At 42.6% G+C, this 21332-nt stretch overlaps 1 pseudogene; it reads right to left on the bottom strand.

Annotated features, from left to right (window-relative positions):
- Nucleotides 1-7024: 7024 nt before the first annotated feature.
- LOC133072809 (pregnancy-associated glycoprotein 1-like) lies at nt 7025-15796 on the bottom strand (annotated as a pseudogene).
- Nucleotides 15797-21332: the final 5536 nt, after the last annotated feature.

Raw genomic sequence — 21332 nt, 5'->3', positions numbered from 1 at the left:
CTGTCTAGGTTTGTCATAGCTTTTCTTCAGAAAAGCAGCATCTTTTAATTTCCTGGCCACAGTCACCATCTGCTGTGATTTTGGAGCCCCCCAAAATAAAGTCTCTCACTGTTTCCATTGTTTTGCCATCTATTTGCCATGAAGTGATGGGATCAAAGCCCATGACCTTCATTTTTTGGATGTGGAATTTAAGCCAGATGTTTCACTCTCCTCTTTCACTTTCATCAAGAGGCCCTTTAGCTCCTTTTCACTTTCTACCATGAGGTTGGTGTCATCTGCATATCTGAGGTTATTGATATTTCTCCTGGCAATCTTGATCCCAGCTTGTGCTTCATCCATTTGGGCATTTCTCATGATGTATTCTGCATATGATTTAAGTAATCAGGGTGACAATATACAGCCTTGACATACTCCTTTCCTGATTTGGAACCTGTCCATCGTTCCATGTTGAGTTCTCACTGTTGCTTGTCGACCTGTATACAGATTTCTCAGAAGGCAGCTGAGATGGTCTGGTATTCCAGTCTCTGTAAGTTTTCCACAGTTTGTTGTGATCCACTCAGTCAAAGGCTTTTGCATAGTCAATGAAGCAGAAGTAGGTGTTTTTTCTAGAATTATTTTGCTTTTTCTATGATCCAACAGATGTTGGCAATTTGATCTCTGGTTCCTCTGCCTTTTCTTAATCCAGCTTGAACATATGGAATTTTACAGTTCATGTACTGTTGAAGACTTGCTTGGAGAAATTACTTTGGTAGCATATGATATGAGTGCAACTGTGTGGTAGTTGAACATTCTTTGAAATCGTCTTTCTTTGGTTTTGGAATGAAAACGACCTTCCCATTCCTGTGGCTACTGCTGAGTTTTCCAGATTTGCTGGCGTATTGAGTGTAGCACTTTAAAAGCATCATCTTTTAGGATCTAAAATAGCTCAACTGCAATCCCATCGCCTCCACTAGCTTTGCTCCAAGTAATACTTCTGAAGGCCCACATGATTTGCATTTCATGATGTCTAGCTCTAGGTGACTGATCACACCATTGTGGTTATCTGAGTCATTAATATATTTTTTGTACAGTTCTTCTATGTATTCTTTAAACCTCTTCTTAATATCTTCTGATTCTGTTAGGTCCATATCATTTCTGTCATTTATTGTGTCCATCTTTGCATGAAATGTTCCCTCCTTATCTCTAATTTACTTGAAGAGATCTCTGGTCTTTCCCATTCTGTTGTTTTCCTCTATTTCTTTGCACTGATCACTTAGAAAGGCTTTTTTTTTTTTTTTTTTAATCTCTCCTTGCTATTCTTTGGAACTCTGTGTTCAGATAGGTATGTCTTTCTTTTCTCCTTTGCCTTTTGCGTCTCTTCTTTTCTAAGTTATTTGTAAGGCATCCTCAGACAACCTTTCTGCATTTCTTATTCTTAGGGATGGTCTTGATATGGTAAGTACAGATCAAAAATTGAAGATTATGTCATCCTGTTCCATTACTTCATGGCAAATACATGGAGAAACAATGAAAACACTGAAGGGCTTTATTTTGTTGGTCTCCAAAACCATTGGAAATGGTGACTGCAGTGGTCAAAAAAAAAAAAAAAATGCTGATCCTTGAAAGATAAAGCTATGAAAAACCTAGACAGCATACTAAAAAGCAGAGACATTACTTTAGCAGCAAAGTTCTGTATAGTCAAAGGTATGGTTTTGCCAGAAGTTGTGATTGGATGTGAGAGTTGGATGATAAAGAAAGCTGAGCACCAAAGAATTGATGCTTTTGAACTGTGGTGTTGGACAAGACTCTTGAGAGTCCCTTGGACTGCAAGGAGATCCAAACAGTCCACCCTAAAGGAAATATGCCCTGAATATTCATTGGAAGGACCAATGCTGAAGCTGAACCTCCAATTCTTTGGCCACCTGATGGGAAGACTGACTTATTAGAAAAGACTCCAATGCTGGGAAATATTAAAGGCAGGAGACAAAGGGGAAAACAGAAGATGAAATTGTTTGGTGGCATCACTGACTTGATGAACATGAGTTTGAGCAAACTCCGGAAGTTGGTGATGGACAGGGAAGCCTGGTGTGCTGCACCTTATGATATAGCAAGGAGTTAGCAGGATATAGCAAGTCCTCTGAACACAGGATAATCAGGGGCCAGGCAGAGGTCTTGGGGAAGGAGGAAGGAAGAATTCCTGGTTAGCTGACATTGAGGGGTTGACAGGCCTTTTCAAGCAAGAGAAGCTGTAGGGAAGCAATTCTATGCCATGTGGAGAGAATCGTAAGAGAAAGTCAGGGTGACAGTGCTGGGATTTCCCAGAGGGCAAGATTGCTGCACTGTTAAACTTTATCAATGCTCAATATTGTTCAGTGATTGGAAACATAAGATTCGTTTTGGAAGCTGAGCAATATTCAATGGAAAGACCAATGCTGAAGATGCAGCTACAACACTTAGGCCACCTGATGTGAAGAGCCAGCTCATTGGAAGAGACCCTGATGCTGGGAAAGATTGTTGACAGAAGGAGAGGTGTCAAAAGGATGAGATGGTGAGATGGCATCACTGACTCAGTAGACATGAGTATGAGGAAACTCCGTGAAACAGTGAAAGACAGGGAAGCCTGTTTTGCTGCCATACATGTAATCACAAAGAGTCATACATGACTTAGAAACTGAACAATACCAATGAGGACACAGGGTCCAGTGAAGCCTGTGGCCCTGGTGGGAGTGGAACAAGAAATAGATGGAAGGGGAAGCTTCCCATCCTCTGGTACAAGTCCTTGAATCCAAGGCAAGGAGCACAAGATTTTGCATGTGTTACTAAACATCGTTTTCTAACAAAAAAAAAAAAAAAAAAAAAAAAAGCTGTTTTCTGCAGGTGTGAGTACTTTGACTGAGTTTGTTCCCTAGATTTTACTGAGGGCTGTGGAAGGGATCTGGAGTGGATTGAGTCTGCAAAAACCAGGTGACCGGCTGCTGGAGGGCCAGTCTCATGGTAGACATTCTGCACTAGGTGGAAAACAAATCCAGAAAAAATGTCCCAACTGGAGTGTACATGCCAATGTATCAGATTGTTGAGCAGATCACTTTAATATTGTTTTGAGTTAAGTGAGAAATGTACGATGGGTGGTTTGCTTTTGTCAATTTTTGTGGGTAGTTAGATGTTTAACTGTCTGGTTACTTCATCACATGGTTGGAATCATGCTTGGGAAAGAAAACTAGATGAGGTCCACACAAATTTCCTCGTTAAACAGCAGGCATAGGAAGGTTTCTAAGGCCACTGTAGGTATTTTAAATATGAGGGGCTATATGGGGACAGTTTCATTTAACAGGATGAGATTGGGCTGTACAGTTTGCCATAGTTGTTTCTATGACAAATAGCCATAACAGCTACTTGTTGCTATGCTGGAGATGTGGGAAGCCTTCAAGAGACCAAAATCCTTACAACTCTCCTTGCAGTGTGATTTCAGGCTAGAAGTAGTTAGCAAGGAAAGGCTGAATGGTAAGGCTGAGGAAGGGAGCAATCTGAGCCAGTAATCATTAGCCCTCGTTGGAGCCCAGAAAACAGAAGCATCGGCTCAGTCAGAGTTCTGTGACATGGTTCAGAAAAGATGTCATTTTCCTTGAATCAATATTTAGACTTGGGGATGGCAGCCATAACCTCTAAACAGATGATTTATTTCTCCCCTGGTGGCAGAATAATTCATATTTGTACCAGATCCAGGAATCCAGAAAGCCCTCTCAGGGCCACCTGCTATTTGCAGGCACACATGAAATCTAAAAGGGGGAATTATCATCATGATGCCCATTTTCCAGATGAGAAACCTGAGGTTAAGGGATTTGATCAAGGTCACACAGCTAAGCATGTGAAACGCCAAGAACAATCCTAGGGTATCAGTCCTCAAATTGTGTGTTTTTGCTCCATACCCACTGGTAGTGGTGGGTGGTAATCTGGCCGTGTTGCTTAGGCAGAAGCAAGCAATATTTAGACTTCAAATGAAGAAAGTAAGGAAAACCACTAGACCATTAAGCTAAATATAATCCCTTATGATTATACAGTGGAAATGAAAAGTAGATTAAAGTGATTAGGTCTGATAGCCTGAAGAACTATGAATGGAGGTTTGTAACACTGTACAGGAGGTGGTCACCAAAATCATCCCCCAAAAAAAAACAAATGGGAGAAGGTAAAGTGGTTGCCTGAGGACCCCCTCAAACCAGCAGAGAAAATAAGAGAAGTGAAAAGCAAAGGAGAAATCCAATGGAATGCAGACTTCCAGAGAACAGCAAGGAGTGATAAGAAAGTCTCCGTAAGTGAAAAGTGCATGAATAGAGGAAAACAATAAAATTGTGAAGAGTATTGATCTCTTCAGGAAAGTTGGAGATACCAGAGGAACACTTCATGCAAACACGTGCACAATAAAGGACAGAAAAGTCTAAGACCTACCAGAAGCAGATGAGATTAAGAAGAGGTAGCAAGAATGCACAAAAGAACTATACAAAAATGGTCATAATACCTGGATAGAGATTATGTAGGGGTCACTCATGTAAAGCCATATATACTGAAGCATGAAGTCAAGTGGACCTTAGGAAGCATCAAGACAAGCAAAGCTAGTGGAGGTGATGAATTCCAGCTGAGCTGTTTAAAACATCCTAAAGAATGAGGCTGTAAAAGTGCTGCATTCAATATGTCAGCAAATTTGGAAAACTCAGCAGTGGCCACAGAGCTGGAAATGGTCAGTTTTCACTCCAATCCAAAAGAAAGGTAATTTCAAAGAATGTTCAGCCTATCATGCAATTGTGCTCATCTCACTTGCTAGCAAGGTAATACTCAAAATCCTTCAAGCTAAGCTTCAACAGTAGATGAACTGAGAACTTCCAGATGTACAAACTGGTTTGAGGAACCAGAGATCAAATTGCCAACATCCATTAGATCATAGAGAAAGCAATGGAATCTCAGAAAAACATCTACATCAGCTTCACTGAGTATTCTAAAGCCTTTCATTGTGTGGACCACAACAAACTGTGGAAAATTCTTAAGGGAATGGAAGTAGCAGATCACCTTAACCGTCTCCTGAAAAGTCTGCATGTAGGTCAAATAGCAGCACTTAGAATCAGACACAGAACAACTGAAAGATTGAAAATTGGGAAAGGAGCATGACAAAGTATACATTGTCACTCTGGTTATTGAACTTGTATGCAGGATGCATCATTAGATATGCTGGACAGGATAAATCCCAAGATGCAATCAAGATTGCTGGGAGAAACATCAACATCCAGAGATATGAAGATGACACCACCTTAACAGTAGAAAGCAAACAATGAAATAGCCACTTGATAAGCACAGGTGATGAAAAAAAGCTAGCTTAAAACTCAACATTCAAAAAACTGTTCACAAAAATATACTCAACATTCATGGCATCCAGTCCCACCACTTCATGGCATATAGATGAGGGAAAAGTGGAAACAGTGGCAGATTTTACTTTCTTGGGCTCCAAAATCAATATGGACTTTGACTGCACCCACAAAACTAAAACACATTTACCCCTTGGAAGGAAGAAAGGCTATGAAAAACCTGGACAGTGCATTAAAAACCAGAGACTCACTTTGCTACAGAGTTCTGTAGTGTCAGAGCTATGGTATTTTCCAGTAATCATGTACAGATGTGATATCTGGACCATAAGAAAGGGTGAATGCCATACAATTGAGCTTTTGAACTGTGGAGCTTGAGAAGATCCTTAAGAGTCCCTTATACAACAAGGAGATCAAACCAGTCAATCTGAAAGGAAATCAACCTCTGACCCCTACTGTTTCAACTGAGGCATCTACTGAGGGGCTCCAGATGGAAAAATGGATGCTTCCCCTGCAAAATTGCCTAATCACTGCAGCTCCAAGCAAAGTTTGTAGCCCCATCCCTGGAGGAAGCTCAGAAAGGCTGAAGGCTCTGTGTACCCTGGGTCCCCTGATACATGCGTTGCATTCTCCCCAGCAGCATTGGAGGCCAAGGAAGGGGCATTCTGGGCCCTGGAGGAGGGGGATGGCTCAGGGATCCACTGGGGCCATCACTTACCAAGTAGGACTGGAAAGGACAGAGCAGGCATATGTGGCAGAGAGCTGGTGACTAGGTTGTGGTCACAAATGGGAACCAGCTCTGCATTAACTACTTCACCCAATATCTCCTGGAGGAGAAGCCCAGTGATAAGATCATCTGAGATGTGACAAAGAGAGTCTATTTCATTACCCCTTAGAATTCCTCTGAATGAGGAGGTGGTGGAGTTGGTGGGTCATCACAAACTCTTCCATGGCCTAGACCATCCACCAATCACTGTCCTTGGGGCTGCCTCTCCCCAGCTTCAGTCATGTAGTTCTGGAGGAAACTGACAATCATGTGTGCTGCCAGGTCAGGGCCAATGACCATGTAAAGCCAAACATAGGACCCCTTAGCCCTGCCAGGATGGCTGACCTAGAGCTGTAAAGGTGATCTGAGGTGGGTCATTCAGAGAACACCCCTGAACTCTGATGGCTTCGTGCTTCTTTCCTTACTAGGAGATGCCTTTGGGACATAAAACCCTAGGGCATTTATCTTGGACTCCCTCACTAGGTGTAGAAGCCTTAAGGAAGAAAGTTGTCAGGATAAGACCATCAAAGAAGAGGGAAAGGAAAGACTGAGGGTGAGAAAAAGAGAACTGATGCCTTCTGATTCATTGGATCCAGTCACTGAGATATTTGTATTTGTTCTGATTCTTGTGTCCTGGATTCCCAGAATCATTTCAATGAGTCTCCTCTTTCCTTGAAGCCAGTTGGAGGTAGGCTCCTCTCAACTGAGATTCAGACTTTGTTCCATATCCTTCCTGATCATTGTACACCTCCCACACAAAAACAGAGGCACCCATTTATTTCAGCACCATTATGAGTGAAACCCTTTATTCTTTACTGAGAATAGAGTGTGCAGAACACCAAACAGAGTTCACCAGCAACTTGGGCAGGAGTAAGTGTTAGTGAGTGTGTGTTAGGAGCAGCTGTACTGATTCTTGATCCATTCCAAGCATTTACACTGCCTGTGCCAGGCCAATCCTGTCATTTACTCGATCATAAACCGAGAAGTACTGCCTCAGGAAGACATCACCCAGGATCCAGGTCTCTGTAGATGCACTCGCTGTGTTCTCTTTAAAGGTGGTACAGCAGTGGCCTCTAGAATCCTGGGTGAGTTAGAGACACACGCCAGTCAGCCTGAGCCCTTATGTGTGACTCCCAGAAGAATCCAGACCCAGCAAAATTCTTGGTTTTATTTCCCTCTTTTGGTAAGTATCAAGTGGTTTTATGAGCAGCCAGGGATGTGAGAGTTCATCCAAAACCAAAAAGGGCCCATACATGCGGCTGCCATGAGGAAGGGTGTGGTGAGTGGGGGACTGGTAGTTGGGGAAACAGTGGAATGATAAATAGCAAAGTCCCACTGTAGAGCATAAGGAACTCTATTCAATATCCAGTGATAAAGCACATGAAAGAGAATAAGAAAAAGAATGTATGCTTTTTATGTGTATAACTGAGTCGCATTGCTGGGCAGCAGAACTTAAGGCAACACTGAAGATCAGTCACACTTCAACACAATTTTTAGAAAAGAACAAGCATGGCCCCTGGTTCTCCTCACTTTCTGTTTCTTTCCTCCTGACTTTTGCTCCTTGTTTTCTCTACAGAGAATGTGGGTTCTCCTCCAGCATCCCCACAATCCAAACTTTATTTAAAAAACTTTATTCTATATTGGAGTATAGCTGATTAACAATATTCTGAGTTTCAGATGGAGAGTAAACAGACTCAATTGTATGTAGCTATGTATCCTGGTCCCAATGATACCCCTCCCATCCAGGCTGTCATATGACTGAGAGGAGTTTCTTGTGCTACACAGTAACTTGTTGTTGGTTATCCATCTTAAATATAGCAGTGCTCACAACACGTTCATGGAGACTTAACTCAGGAACTCTGGGAAGCCTCCTTCAATCCAGTCACCCTCTTGGCCACTCCAGGCTTGGTTGGGTAACGTACTCTGGTTCCCCATTCCCGCCAGTCAGTCTGTAGACCTATCATCCCTAGTAAGTCCCCAGTGCCCCAATGCAGAGCACCTTTGGATGCCATTTGCATGGAATCCAGTACAGTTCTGCCTAGAACCAAGCAACCCTCCATATGGCTTCATGAGTTTGTGATTTTAGAATTCCTGAAATTCCCTCCCTTTCTCAAAGCCTTCTTTGAGCCCATCAGCTAGCTCTGAACTCCCATAGGGAGCAGACATGAAGCCTCCACCCTGTGCCAGGTCTGAGCAGTCACTGTGCACCCTTTATTCACCTTAGCATCCAACCTCCTCACAGAGGGGTCAGGTACCCCAACTCACAAAGCAGACACCTGGCCAGAGCAAGGGGAAAAAACATCCAAGAACTAGGCTGACCATGTAATTTATCATCCAAACCAGGAAAACTGTGAGAAGGGAACGGAGAGTGTTAATCCCTATGGTGGGACAGCACACTGGGACTGTCCCCAGCCATTCTCCTTGTCACATGGCTTATTTCAGGGACTGCTAGCACTGACTTTCATGTTCATGCGTCTGAGGTTTCAGATTGAATTGAAGCTCTTTGAGGCCTGAGGACCTCAGTGTTCCCCTCTCCTTGTGACCCCGACCTTGCCAGCATGCTGTGGCATGTCCACATTTATTTCAGGATGATCAGTGTCCCAGACAGGCCTTTACTCTCAAGTGGTTGGGTTGGTCTTGTGGGAGGCTCTGGCCGAGTCAGAGGGCTCAACAGCATCTGCAATAGTGCGAGATGGCCTGGAGAGGGCGCCCTCCTCACAGCAGCAGACCAAGGGTTCCTGCAAGTTCCTATTTGAGAACCACCGCTCAGGGTTCTCCCCTCACTTGAGGATGTAGGCTCCAACTGGCCCTGGGTATTTGATGCAGTTGATGGTGAAGATAATAGAGGGCAGGTTATTGACCGCAAAACATGAAACTTAGTGCTATTAAAGAGAGGGGGGCAGAGAGATTGGCCCTGGAGATCCTTGTTGTGTGTGGAGACTGGGAATGACGCTAGGGCATGACCTTTCACCTCGGAACCCTGTGGTGTGGCGCTGATGAGCTTCTGGATGTTATTGACCAGTCTTGTTGGACCAAGGATCAGTGATCTCCCAGTGTCCACAAGGGCCTCACAGCCGCCATTACAAGCAATAACCTGTCTTTTCATGGAGATGCTAAGAGAGTGTGACAAAGTGGGCATCAAGGTCACTCTGAGTCTCCCCAGAGCTACCCACTTCCCAACTGTCTCCTAAAGAGCTCTTCATCTCCTGCCCTGACACTTTTCCTTTGCTCTCGACATAGCACCTTCCTTGACATCCTTGAATGTGGTACTTGAATACACCAGGATCTTTTGTGCCTTGACACAAGCTGCTTTTCCTTCCTAGAAGAGTCCCCTCCCCTTTGACTAGCAAATTTCTTCTCATCTTCCAGATTCCAGCTTAATTGTCACGGGCTCAGGGAAGTCTTTCCCCTGGTGTTTATCAGTCTTCTGTCTTGGTCTCTTTCTGTAGACCCTTTCTCATGTCTAGCATGTACCAAAGTGACAATTCACTAAGTGTGTGTGTGTCATTTCTGTGCATCTTCCTTCTTAGATGTGAGGATAAGTTTTATTCTCATTGCCTCCCTAAATTGCCTGACACACAGTGGATGCACAATGCTTGTCTGTTGAATGAGTGAATGAAGATTGTGAAAATAATGAATTAGAAACATCAAGAGAGCTGTATCTGGTGGGAAACAAATAACCAGTCAACCACAGGGTGAAGATGGAGATTCGCAAGGGAAACAGATTCTCTGAGTGGTGGGAGGGAGGGGCTCCTGTGAGAGAGAGTGTCTCCCAGCACTGCTCCTACAACCAGCTCAGACCCTGAGACCCTGGCCAGAAAATGTATCACTAGCCCACAGAAACTCCAGAGGACAGGTCAGCTATTGTCTGAGGGTATCACACAGAATCCTGTCTTTTATTGACTCTAGTCCTCAGGTCACTCCTGGATCCCACCTTCATGGTTTTCTGTTATAGCCCCTGCCCTACTGTATGCCCAGGAACATGGGGTGTCTTTTTTATTAGTTGCTTTCACTTCTTAAGACTGCAGCCAAGAACAAAAAACAAAAAAGAATACTGCACCCAACCTCTCTCCACTGCTGGGTAGCTTCTCCATAAGGAGAATAGTTTTCCCCATTTTATCAGGACTTTCCCTGTTTTTAAACTGACATTTACCTATACCAAGAACTTCCTTGGTCCTCGGTAGCCCTGGACAGTTGGTCATCATTTCATAACACTGTTCAGGCTGGTGAAATCCTCCCTGATCCAGTTCACCACACTGTCGAGTCCTCTGACCGTGCTCCCTGCCTCAGAGGAGAGCAGGTGCAGCACTATCCCAGCTGCACAGACCTCTCTGGACCCTGTGAGGACCCTGGGCAGAGCCCTGGTCAGGAGGCCTGGGGATTATGAACCCATGGGCTGTTTATGTACATATGTGCTTGTGTGTTTGTTTGTATGTGTGTTTGTATGTGTCTCTGTGTGTGCTTCTGTGTCTCTGACTAGCTATGCATGTTTATATGTGTATCTGTGTATGTTTATATGCGTCTGCTCGTTTTTTCCATGTGTCTGTGTGTCTGTTTCTGTCATTGTGGGTGGTGTATATGTCTCTGTGACTATTTGTCTGAGAATGTATTTGTGTGTGTCTGCCTGTGTCCATGTACAGTAGTGGGAGCCTCCCTTGGGCTGACCCTCAGAAAGAGAGGCTTACCGGTCCATGTGCACATGCTAGTCATCTGTTTGGATCAGTGGTAACCAGTTGAGTGCTCCCTGGTGGTAGGATTTATCCACCCCACCGAACATCCACACTGCCCTTCAGCTTGCTTCTGTAGAGAGAAGACAGCGGAGGAATCCTGGGAGGACGGTAACAACAGCACTGTCTGAGAGCTTTGCTTCTCCACCCATCAAGGCCCTAATAAAGTCCTCATTGACAGATGCAGAAATTGAGTCTAGGAGCGATTGAGGACCAGACTGAGGTCGGTTCCTGGCTAATGAGTGGCACAGAGGTGGTTAGAAGCTGAGTCACCTGGCTGGGCTCCACCCACTATATCCTCTGAAGATGCCCTGGACCTCCTGTGACATGAGTGCTCAGACACCCTCAGAGGACAGGGTGCTGAAGCATTTTGTCTCTCTTCTTATCCACTTTGTCATTTTTCAGGAAAATCAAGGCCTGGGAGTGCTAAGGGTGTAGGATCAGGTCACCCAGATTTGGCTCCACTAGCCTGTGACCTCTACTGTCTAAAGGGCCCCACACTCAGAAGGGACCCCACCTCTGTTCTCCCTGTCTTGAAATGTCTAATATTTCTTGAACAAGGCGTCCCACACTTTTGTTTTGTGTCCCACACTTTCATTTTTCACTGGCTCTTGCAAATTTGGTAGCTGGTCCTGGGCTCCCAGTGAAATGCAAATGAGGAAGGAAAGATACCCACCATCCTTCTCCTTCCATATCAAATTCATAAGCAAATCCTAATACCTTTTCCTTCAACTTGTTTCCTGTTGCCTTCCATTAGTCCTCCTCCTCACTCATTCCCCTAGACCAAGTTACTGATCTTGAGACTAGAAGCAGGGTTGTGTTCCAATAAAGCATTATTTATAAAAGCCAGTGGTGAAGCCAGGTAGGTCTCTGGGGCCATAGTTATCTTGGATTACATTATCTCTCAGGATACTTCTTTATCAAGTGTTCCATTAATTTCGTGCAACTGAAAGCAAATTACAGCTAATTTGGAGAAACGGATTGCCCACCTCAGAATTACATGCTCAGGTAGAAGGCAAAAACAGGCTCAGGAATGGATCCTTGATTCTTCAGGTTGTCAAGGATGGGGATGCCTCCATGAAAGATAAGTTGGAGTAGTTCAAGCCCAAGACTATATTTAAATGTATTCACTCAAACCTGGATTGCTGCACACTTAGACCGAATTGCTGGTCAGTACTTACAAGGTCCCCAATCTGTGGGAGAGAAGAGTGTTCCCACTTACAAGATACATGAAGTGGGGCTAGGACTGGGCTGGGGTGCGTTGTCATTAGGTCCTCAGAGAAAAATTTAGGCTGGGCCCTGTCTTCAGTGGACCTCAGGTGATTAGACGAAGCTGGAAGGGGAATTTGGGTTACATTTGAGAGAGGCTGTGAATTTTAAAACATCTGCCTCTCTGAAAAACACCACCTGAGTGAGTCAAACTGGCCCTGTGACTTCTGTACAGGTGGGGCAACCAAGAGTCAGGCCAGGACTCATTGGTGCCCCTTGTGAACAAAATGAGCCAAGAGCAAATTAGCCTTCTCTTTGGCATCACTGTGACCTAATGACAGGAATGGACTGCATTCTCTGTAAGTTACTGTGGATTCTGCATCTGTCCAGGAAGACAGAAGCCGAAAATACAATCTTGCTTGCAGGGATTTATGAAATTACTGCCTGGGGAATTCAATTTTGGGGATATGTGTGTCTTTGTGTGAGAAAGAGAGAGAGAGGGGAACTACTCAAGTACTTTGGGGGAGGCAGGCCATAAATTTTATTGGACTCTCAAAGGTCCCCTTGAGTGAGAACTCATTTATCAGGCCCCTTAACATTCAGGACTCCATTTTCCCAGTCTGGATACCTGAAGCCCTTGACTGGCCCAAGTGTCTCCAGATCAGTTTTAGTTTTATCCTATCCCCAAACACCCCACAGCAACTTCAGTCCTGAAAAGCCAGTTGAGCTCCACTGTTTACCACATGTGTGTCCTCAGCAAGGCCCCTTGCTGTCTGCACCTCAGTTTCCTCATATGTCTCATGAGCTAATCAGAGTAACTGCTATGTGGGTTTGTTGAAGGACTAAACCAGTTATCACCTGAAAGTGTCTGGAACAGTGTCTCAGAATATGAAAGTTGGTGCGTTTTCCCCCTCTTCTCACTCCAAGCAAAATGAACCTTGAACTGCTCATGGGCAGAGAAGCTGCAAGTCCCCATCTCAAGCCACTCTCTGGGTTAGCTAATCTGTGTGCTCGTGTGTCAGCACAGGCACTGCCTCCCCAGGGACAGGATCCTGTGGGTAAGATGGCCAATATCTACAGGAGTTAGGCTGGGAAGGGTCCTGCCAGATGGTTCTGCATCTGTTTTGCAAGCCATGGTCACTCCATAGCCAGTCCTGACTCAGCATTTGTTACACTGTTAACAGAATGGTGTCACAAGCAACAACTCCCTTCATCCTCCCAGAACTGTACTCGATGCTGAAGGTCTCTTTGGTAGGCCAGAAGGTGGAAGACTCAGGATGTCTGAAAAAAGTGTGTGAAGTGCAGACAGAAGAGATAAGTGTCATCAGGTGCCAAGGGTGCAAAACAGTGTGGCAGGGCAAGGGAAAGATGGTCCGGGTAAGGGGTGTCTGTACTCACAAGAGAATTGGCTGGAACAAATGATGGAGAGCACCCACAAGTCAGATGAGCCTGTATCAAAGACAACCTGGAATTCCTGAGGGGGTGTTCCAATGGTGATGTTACCCACATAGAGCATCTACAGGGAAAAGGAGGGACTAGTTTAGTGCAGAACTGGCTACCCTTTATTCCCACACTCATGGCTCCCTCTGGATGTCACATATCTCTTGAGATCACTTTCTACCCATCGTGAAGCTCACTCACTTTGGTCACAGAGGTGCCTGCATTTAATATATTTTTCCTGTGTTACATGGTATGCAAGATATTGACTCTATGACCAGGGACTGAAGTGGTACCTCCTGCATTGGAAGAGCAGAGGCATAACCACTGGACTTACAGGACCACTGGACACCCAGGGAAGTACTGGTGCCTTCATTTGAGATACTCTGTAGTTTCTTCAAACCCAGCCTTAGCACCCCCTTCTCCAGGAGGTCCTTCTTGATCAACCTCAGCCACTCCCTCTAAAGTCAGACCACATCCAATCAACACCACACAGATGACCCTTTCATTTGACATGTATTTACTAATATGCCTATCTCTCAGGCTGGTATGAGCATTCTAGAAGACAAAATAAGCCCTTTCTCTAATCTAAAAACAGTAACCATTGTGTTAAATACTTATGGCCTTACACGGAATACGGGTTCAGTAACTTTTTACGGCTGTGGTTCTTGCTTGTGTGGAAGCTGAATTCCTCTGCCTGGGGATTCACAATTGATTTGCCATTGGTTCTACCATTTGATCAGTGACAGTTCACTCTTCATCTGTAACTGATTGACTGACTTATTTCAGAAGGAACAATCTCCCTCAAACTAATGACACATCTTTGTCACAGAAATGGATATTTACCTGCCACCTAGGAATTGCCGGGCCCAGTCACAAAGACCAACAGTTGAGGATGAGAGTGTGTTCTCCTCTGGATGGGTCCCTGTTTTCCAGTCTTTCTGCCTCCTGCAGGAAACCCAACCACAACATCACATCTGGCACCTCCAGATGAGCCCCGGTGCTAGGCTAGATCACCAGGGGACGCTGTGGAGCACCATCCTCCAAAAATCCTCACATCCTGGATGTTTCTCAGCGGGTGAGTAGCCATATTTGAGCCAGGAGAAGAAGTCAGGTACAGTCTGTAAGCATGTTCCTTCAGGAAAATATTCAGCATGTTTTTTTTTTCATTGTGGGTTTTTCTCATGATCTTCACTCTCATTAGAAGTATTCTTTACTGAGTATTTGACAAAGAGAAAAAGAAGAAGCTACAATTAGCTGCCAGTGTTCAGGTAAAACTGTCATTGTAATGGCCATGTGTATTTTCTAATCATTATTATGAGGCACTTTATTATCAGAATTTTATGCATACACCATGGCAAAGACATAGGTTTGATTACAGGTTCTGTTCTGCAATCTGGGAAAAGCCATATGACCATGGGGTGTCTCAGTTTCCCCCTCAGTAACAGTGGAATGTAACAATACAAACCCTCCAAATAGAATATCTTGGGGATAAGTGAAGTGATGGATATAAGGTACCTGATAAATAGGAAGTCTCAACAATGACAGCCATTAGCATTGCTGTTGCCATCCCACTGTATCCTTCTCATAGAACCTCAAGGAGGGAGGTAGAATGGGGATTCTTATGCTCTTTTACAAGGGAGCAATTTGAAATGCAAGAGGTTACTGAGTTGGCTGTGGTCACACTGCTTGTCAGATATAAAACTGTATATAAAACAGTGTATCTTTCTCCAAGTTGAAAGAGAAGAGGGATTTGAAAGAAGAATCCAGGAGATAGGGAACAAGTAAGGGAAATTCAGAGGATCGAGAAGGAAGGATGAGTCAAATGAAAAAATAAAAGAAAACAACACAGAGAGAAATACACTCACAGAGACTTCCAAAGAGATGGAGAGGTAAATGATAGTGATACAGAGATGTAGACATAGACATATACACACTGAAGTAGACAGGGAACAAAGAGGACATGTTGAATAAAATGTAGAAAAGTGCTATTCCACAGGACATCTGCATAGACTGTACACTGTACAGTTGTAAGGAGTTGCATTTTCAGTAGGTCATGACTGGACCCCAAGAGTTGTGCAACCATTCATATCTACACCAAGACCCTTGGGATCCACAGTTCCTAAAGCAAGGTACTTATCAGTAAGTAAGGGCTGAACTTTAACACTGTCAGTGAAGTATCTCATTCCCATCTAAACCTGATGGGTGGAAGAATAATCAGATGAAAAGAAAAATCCAAGAAAGGAAGATGATGCTGCTTACAGTCCCCATACTTACTTGACTATGCACTCTGAGAAGGCAAGCAGCCTGAGGAGCACAAGCCACTTCATGCTTCTTTCCTGGCTCCAAGTACTCAGGGAAGTTCAGGTTTTTAGCATGTAGTGGTGACCAGGAACCCCTAGTTATATATGCTCTGACTTACCCTAGTTTTCCCCTTTATGCCACTAATAGATCTGATAAAAACACAATACTTTTGATAAAATCTTTACTTTTATCAGTGTCCTCAGCAAGTGGACGTTGAAGCTTCTCAGAATACAGACAATTGAACTGTAATCTCTTCCTTGAATCTTGCCTGGAAATCTAACTGATCTGCATGGACATCTAAGGAGACGGAGAACCTTGCCTACTTGTGGAAAAATCATGAAAATGGTAACTAGGGGCCACACTCGACATTCATGGTTTCATGTCATCTTCCTAAACACTTCATGAGATATGCATTGCTGTCTTCGTTGGAGAGGAGATTGCTAGGAGGATAAGTTGTCAAATGGCAAAGTGAAAACTTCAGAGACAGCCCAGGGACATATAACTGGCCTTAGGTAGTGGGTCTAATGGCAGAAATCAGGGCACCTATGAGGCCAGTATGCATCAAAAATTTAGGATAGAGCAGTAGTTCAGTTGCATGGTTTTCAGTATTGGAAGAAATGCCCTATGCATCCACAAGATATTTTATATCATCCAGCAAAAATACAAAGAAGGACTGTGCTGGGTTCTGGGTTAAAGGCTTCAAAGTCAAAGTGGATCAAGACAAAAGTAGTCTTTATCTTAAGAGAGCCAGCAGTCTAGTTCTCACAAACTCATGGCCCCAGGAGGCAAGAGAAATGATAGTAGGACTAGGTGGCCATGCTGGATACTGATTCTTGGGAGCAGCCTTTCTTCCACTTCAACCATGCTGGAAAGCAGGCCAGGTGGCCATCTTTTCAAGAGAATCAGAAGGTTGGATATTTATGTACAATCTACTGATTTTACTGTTAGTTAATTTTTTTTTTTTCCCAAAAAACTGTGGGAATGAAATCTACAAAACGACGTGCTGGAATCAGCCTTGAGTCGCTGCAGGTTTTTATTTTTATTTCTAGCCTAGACTTGGAAGTGCAGTGGGGACAGAGTGGAATTTAATTCAAGTTGGTTGATTTAAAAAGAGACTGAATGCATACTGAACATGTTTGTTTCCTTTCTATTTATAAATAGAAATCATTGGGGACATACAAATCGACAAATTTAACTACTGAAGATAAATGGATATATTTCTGATATAATTTCCCCCATAGGGTCTATGCCATGAAAAATTTTGTCTGCCAAAGCAAAGATACAAAAGAATAATTTTGAAATGTCTTCCCAATCAAAGAAGAAAAAACAGCTGTGACAGCCAAAGTACAGACAATCGTGTTAGCTGACTCATCCAGGACTCCCAGGGCCTATTCCTGCATGAGATCTATCCAGATGAAAGGTTGTTGCTGAACAATAAGACGCCAGGATTCTTGGCCTCCGGAGGAGATGAATTCAATCCGGGGCCAGAGACGAGGCTGGATCGCTCAGAGCTTTTGTGTAATAAAGTTTTATTAAAGTATAAAGGAGATAGAGAAAGCTTCTGACATAGGCATCAGAAGGGGGCAAAAGAGTACCCCCCTCCTAGTCTTTAGCTGTATGTTATATAGTCACTCACAGTCTGTTAATGAAAAGAAAGGAATGTCATAATATTTAGAATGGCACCAGATAATTCATCCCTGGTCATAAAACGATTGACTTGAATCTTGTAGAAGGGCAGATTACCAACAAATAGCTTCCTTTACATATATTAGGGAACAATATCTGAGTAAGTAAGTTAGGCTATTTGGCGGAACCAACTTGAAGATAGAGTCTGGAATACATTAACATAGCTTAAGACAACATTTCCATAAGAAAAAGAAATGTATTGGTTAACTCAAGGTTTGAGAGTAGTTAGCTTCAGGTGAGACCAGGTGTCATGGCAACACAGCATTTTAAGAGAAACCTCCTTTTAAATTTGTATAGAGAAGGAAAAACATATCGCTGGTTTGTTTCCTCCTGCCACTTAAGAGAGATAAAAATTTCTGGCACTTGCAGTTTATTTCCTCCGTTTGGAGACCTCTGGCCTTCCTGCCTGTTACCCTCTCACAGGCCTGTCCCTTGAATACAACAGGTGCCTCTACTGTTGCCAGGCGTATGTAGGTGGGGCACCGTATCTTAATTCTCATTGTTGCATATTGTTTAAATTCCGTTTTGATGGTTAAATCCCAACAAGGGGAGTATGACATCACTGACAAATGACACACATATATGCCCTTTGAACTATGGCGTTGGAGAAGATTTTTGTTTTTCTTTTTTTTCATTTATTTTTATTAGTTGCAGGCTAATTACTTTACACTATGGTAGTGGTTTTTGACATACATTGACATGAATCAGCCATGGATTTACATGTGTTCCCCATACCGATCCCCCCTCCCGCCTCCCTATCCATCCCATCCCTCTGGGTCTTCCCAGTGCACCAGTCCTGAGCACTTGTCTCATGCATCCAACTTGGTCTGGTGATCTGTTTCACCCTTGATAGTATACTTGTTTCAATGCTATTCTCTCAGAACATCCCACCCTCGACTTCTCCCTTAGAGTCCAAAAGTCTGTTCTGTATATCTGTGTCTCTTTTTCTGTTTTGCATGTAGGGTTATCATTACCATCTTTTTAAATTCCGTATATATGCATTAGTACACTGTATTGGTGTTTATCTTTCTGGCTTACTTCACTCTGTATAATGGGCTCCAGTTGCATCCATCTCATTAGAACTGATTCAAATGAATTCCTTTTAATGGCTGAGTAATATTCCATAGTGTATGTGTACCATAGCTTCCTTGTCCATTTGTCTGCTGATGGGCATCTAGGTTGCTTCCATGTCCTGGCAATTATCAACAGTGTTGCAATGAACATTGGGGTGCATGTGTCTCTTTCAGATCTGGTTTCCTCAGTGTGTATGCCCAGCAGTGGGATTGCTGGGTCATATGGCAGTTCTAGTTCCAGTTTTTTAAGGAATCTCCACACTGTTCTCCATAGTGGCTGTACTAGTTTGCATTCCCAACCAACAGTGTAAGAGGGTTCCCTTTTCTCCACTCCCTCTCCAGCATTTATTGCTTGTAGACTTTTGGATAGGAGCCATCCTGACTGTCATGTAATGATACCTCATTGTGGTTTTGATTTGCATTTCTCTGATAATGAGTGATAATGAGCATCTTTTCATGTGTTTGTTAGCCATCTGTATTTCTTCTTTGGAGAAATGTCTATTTAGTTCTTTGGCCCATTTTTTGACTGGGTCATTTATTTTTCTGGAATTGAGCTGCAGGAGTCGCTTGTATATTTTTGATATTAATCCTTTGTCTGTTGCTTCATTTGCTATTATTTTCTCCCATTCTGAAGGCTGTCTTCGCACCTTGCGTACAGTTTCCTTTGTTGTGCAAAAGCTTTTATGTTTCATTAGGTCTCACTTGTTTATTTTTGCTTTTATTTCCAATATTCTGGGAGGTGGGTCATAGAGGATCCTGCTGTGATTTTTTTCCCCAATGTTTTCTTCTATTTTATTTTATTTTGGATAGTGTTTTTCCTATGTTCTCATCGTGGAGTTTTATAGTTTCTGGTCTTATATTTAATCTTTAATCCATTTTGAGTTTATTTTTGTGTATGGTGTTAGAAACTGTTCTAGTTTCATTCTTTTACAAGTGGTTTACCAGTTTTCCCAGCACCACTTGTTAAAGAGGTTATCTTTTTCCCATTGTATATCCTTGCCTCCTTGGTCAAAGACAAGGTTTCCATAGGTACATAAATTTATCTCTGGGCTTTAAATTCTGTTCCATTGATCTATATTTCTGTCTTTGTACCAGTACCATACTGTCTTAATGATTGTGGCTTTGTAGTAGAGCCTGAATTCAGGCAGGTTGGTTCCTCCAGTTCCATTCATCTTTCTCAAGATTGCTTTGGCTATTCAAGTTTTTTTGTATTTCCATACAAATTGCGAAATTATTTGTTCTAGTTCTGTGAAAAATACCCTTGGTAGCTTGATAGGGATTGCATTGAATCTATCGATTACTATAGATAGGATAATCACTTTCACAATATTGATTCTTCCAATCCATGAACACTGTACATTTCTCCATCTATTTGTGTCCTCTTTGATTTCTTTCATCAGTGTTTTATAGTTTTCTATATATAGGCCTTTCACTTCTTTGTGTAGATATACTCCTAAGTATATTATTCTTTTTTTTTTTTTGCATTGGTGAATGGTATTGTTTCCTTCATATCTCTTTGTGTTTTCTCATTGTTAGTGTATAGGAATGCAAGGGATTTCTGTGCGTTAATTTTATATCCTGCAACATTACTGTATTCACTGATTAGCTCTACTAATTTTCTGGTAGAGTCTTAATGGTTTTCTATGTAGAGGATCTTATCGTCTGCAAACAGTGAGAGTTTTACTTCTTCTTTTCCTATCTAGATTCTTTTCATTTCTTTTCCTCTCTGATTGCTGTGGCCAATCCTTCCAAAACTATGTTGAATAGTAGTGGTGAGAGTGGGCACTCTTGGTCGTGACTTTAAGGGAAACACTTTCAATGTTTTCCATTGAGGATAATGTTTGCTGTGGGTTTGGCATATATAGCTCTTATTATATTGAGGTACGTTCTTTCTATTCCTGCTTTCTGGAGAATTTTATCATAAATGGATGTTGAATTTTGTCAAAGGCTTTTTCTGCATCTATTCAGGTAATCACATGGTTTTTATCGTTCAATTTGTTAATGTGGTGTATTACATTGTTTGATTTGCAAATATTAAAGAATCCTTGCATTCCTGGGATAAAGCCCACTTGGTCATGAGGTATGATCTCTTTAACATATTGTTGTATTCTGTTTGCTAGAATTTTGTTAAGGATTTTTGCATCTGTGATCACTAGTGATACTGGCCTGTAGTTTTCTTTTCTTGTGACATCTTTGTCTGGTTTTGATATTAGGGTGATGGTGACCTCATAGAATAGGTTTGGAAGACTGCTTTCTTCTGCAAGTTTCTGGAAGAGTTTGATTAAGATAGGTATTAGCTCTTCTCTAAATTTTTGGTAGAATTAAGCTGTGAAGCTATCTGGTTCTGGGCTTTTGTTTGCTGGAAGATTTCTGATTAAAGTTTTGATTTCCGTGCTTGTGAAGGGTCTGTTAAGATCTTCTATTTCTTCCTGGTTCCGTTTTGGGAAGTTATACTTTTCTAAGAATTTGTCCATTTCTTCCAGCTTGTTCATTTTATTGGCATAGAGCTGCTGGTAGTAATCATTTATAATCCTTTGTATTACAGGGTTGTCTGTTGTGATCTCCATACTTTCATTTCTAATTTTCTTGATTTGGTTCTTCTCCCTTTGTTTCTTGATGATTCTGGCTAACAGTTTGTCAATTTTATTTACCTTTTCAAAAAACTAGCTTTTAGCTTTGTTGTTTTTTGCCATGGTCTCTTTTGTTTCTTTTGCATTTATTTCTGCCCTAATTTTGAAGGTTTCATTCCTGCTACCAAATCTGGGATTCTTCATTTTTCACTTCTCTAGTTTCTTTAAGTGTA

Source organism: Dama dama, chromosome 2 (assembly GCF_033118175.1).
Source record: "Dama dama isolate Ldn47 chromosome 2, ASM3311817v1, whole genome shotgun sequence".
Classification (NCBI taxonomy): Eukaryota; Metazoa; Chordata; class Mammalia; order Artiodactyla; family Cervidae; genus Dama; species Dama dama.
Note: the sequence above shows the minus strand (reverse complement) of the source record. Positions and strands in the feature narration are given on the sequence as shown.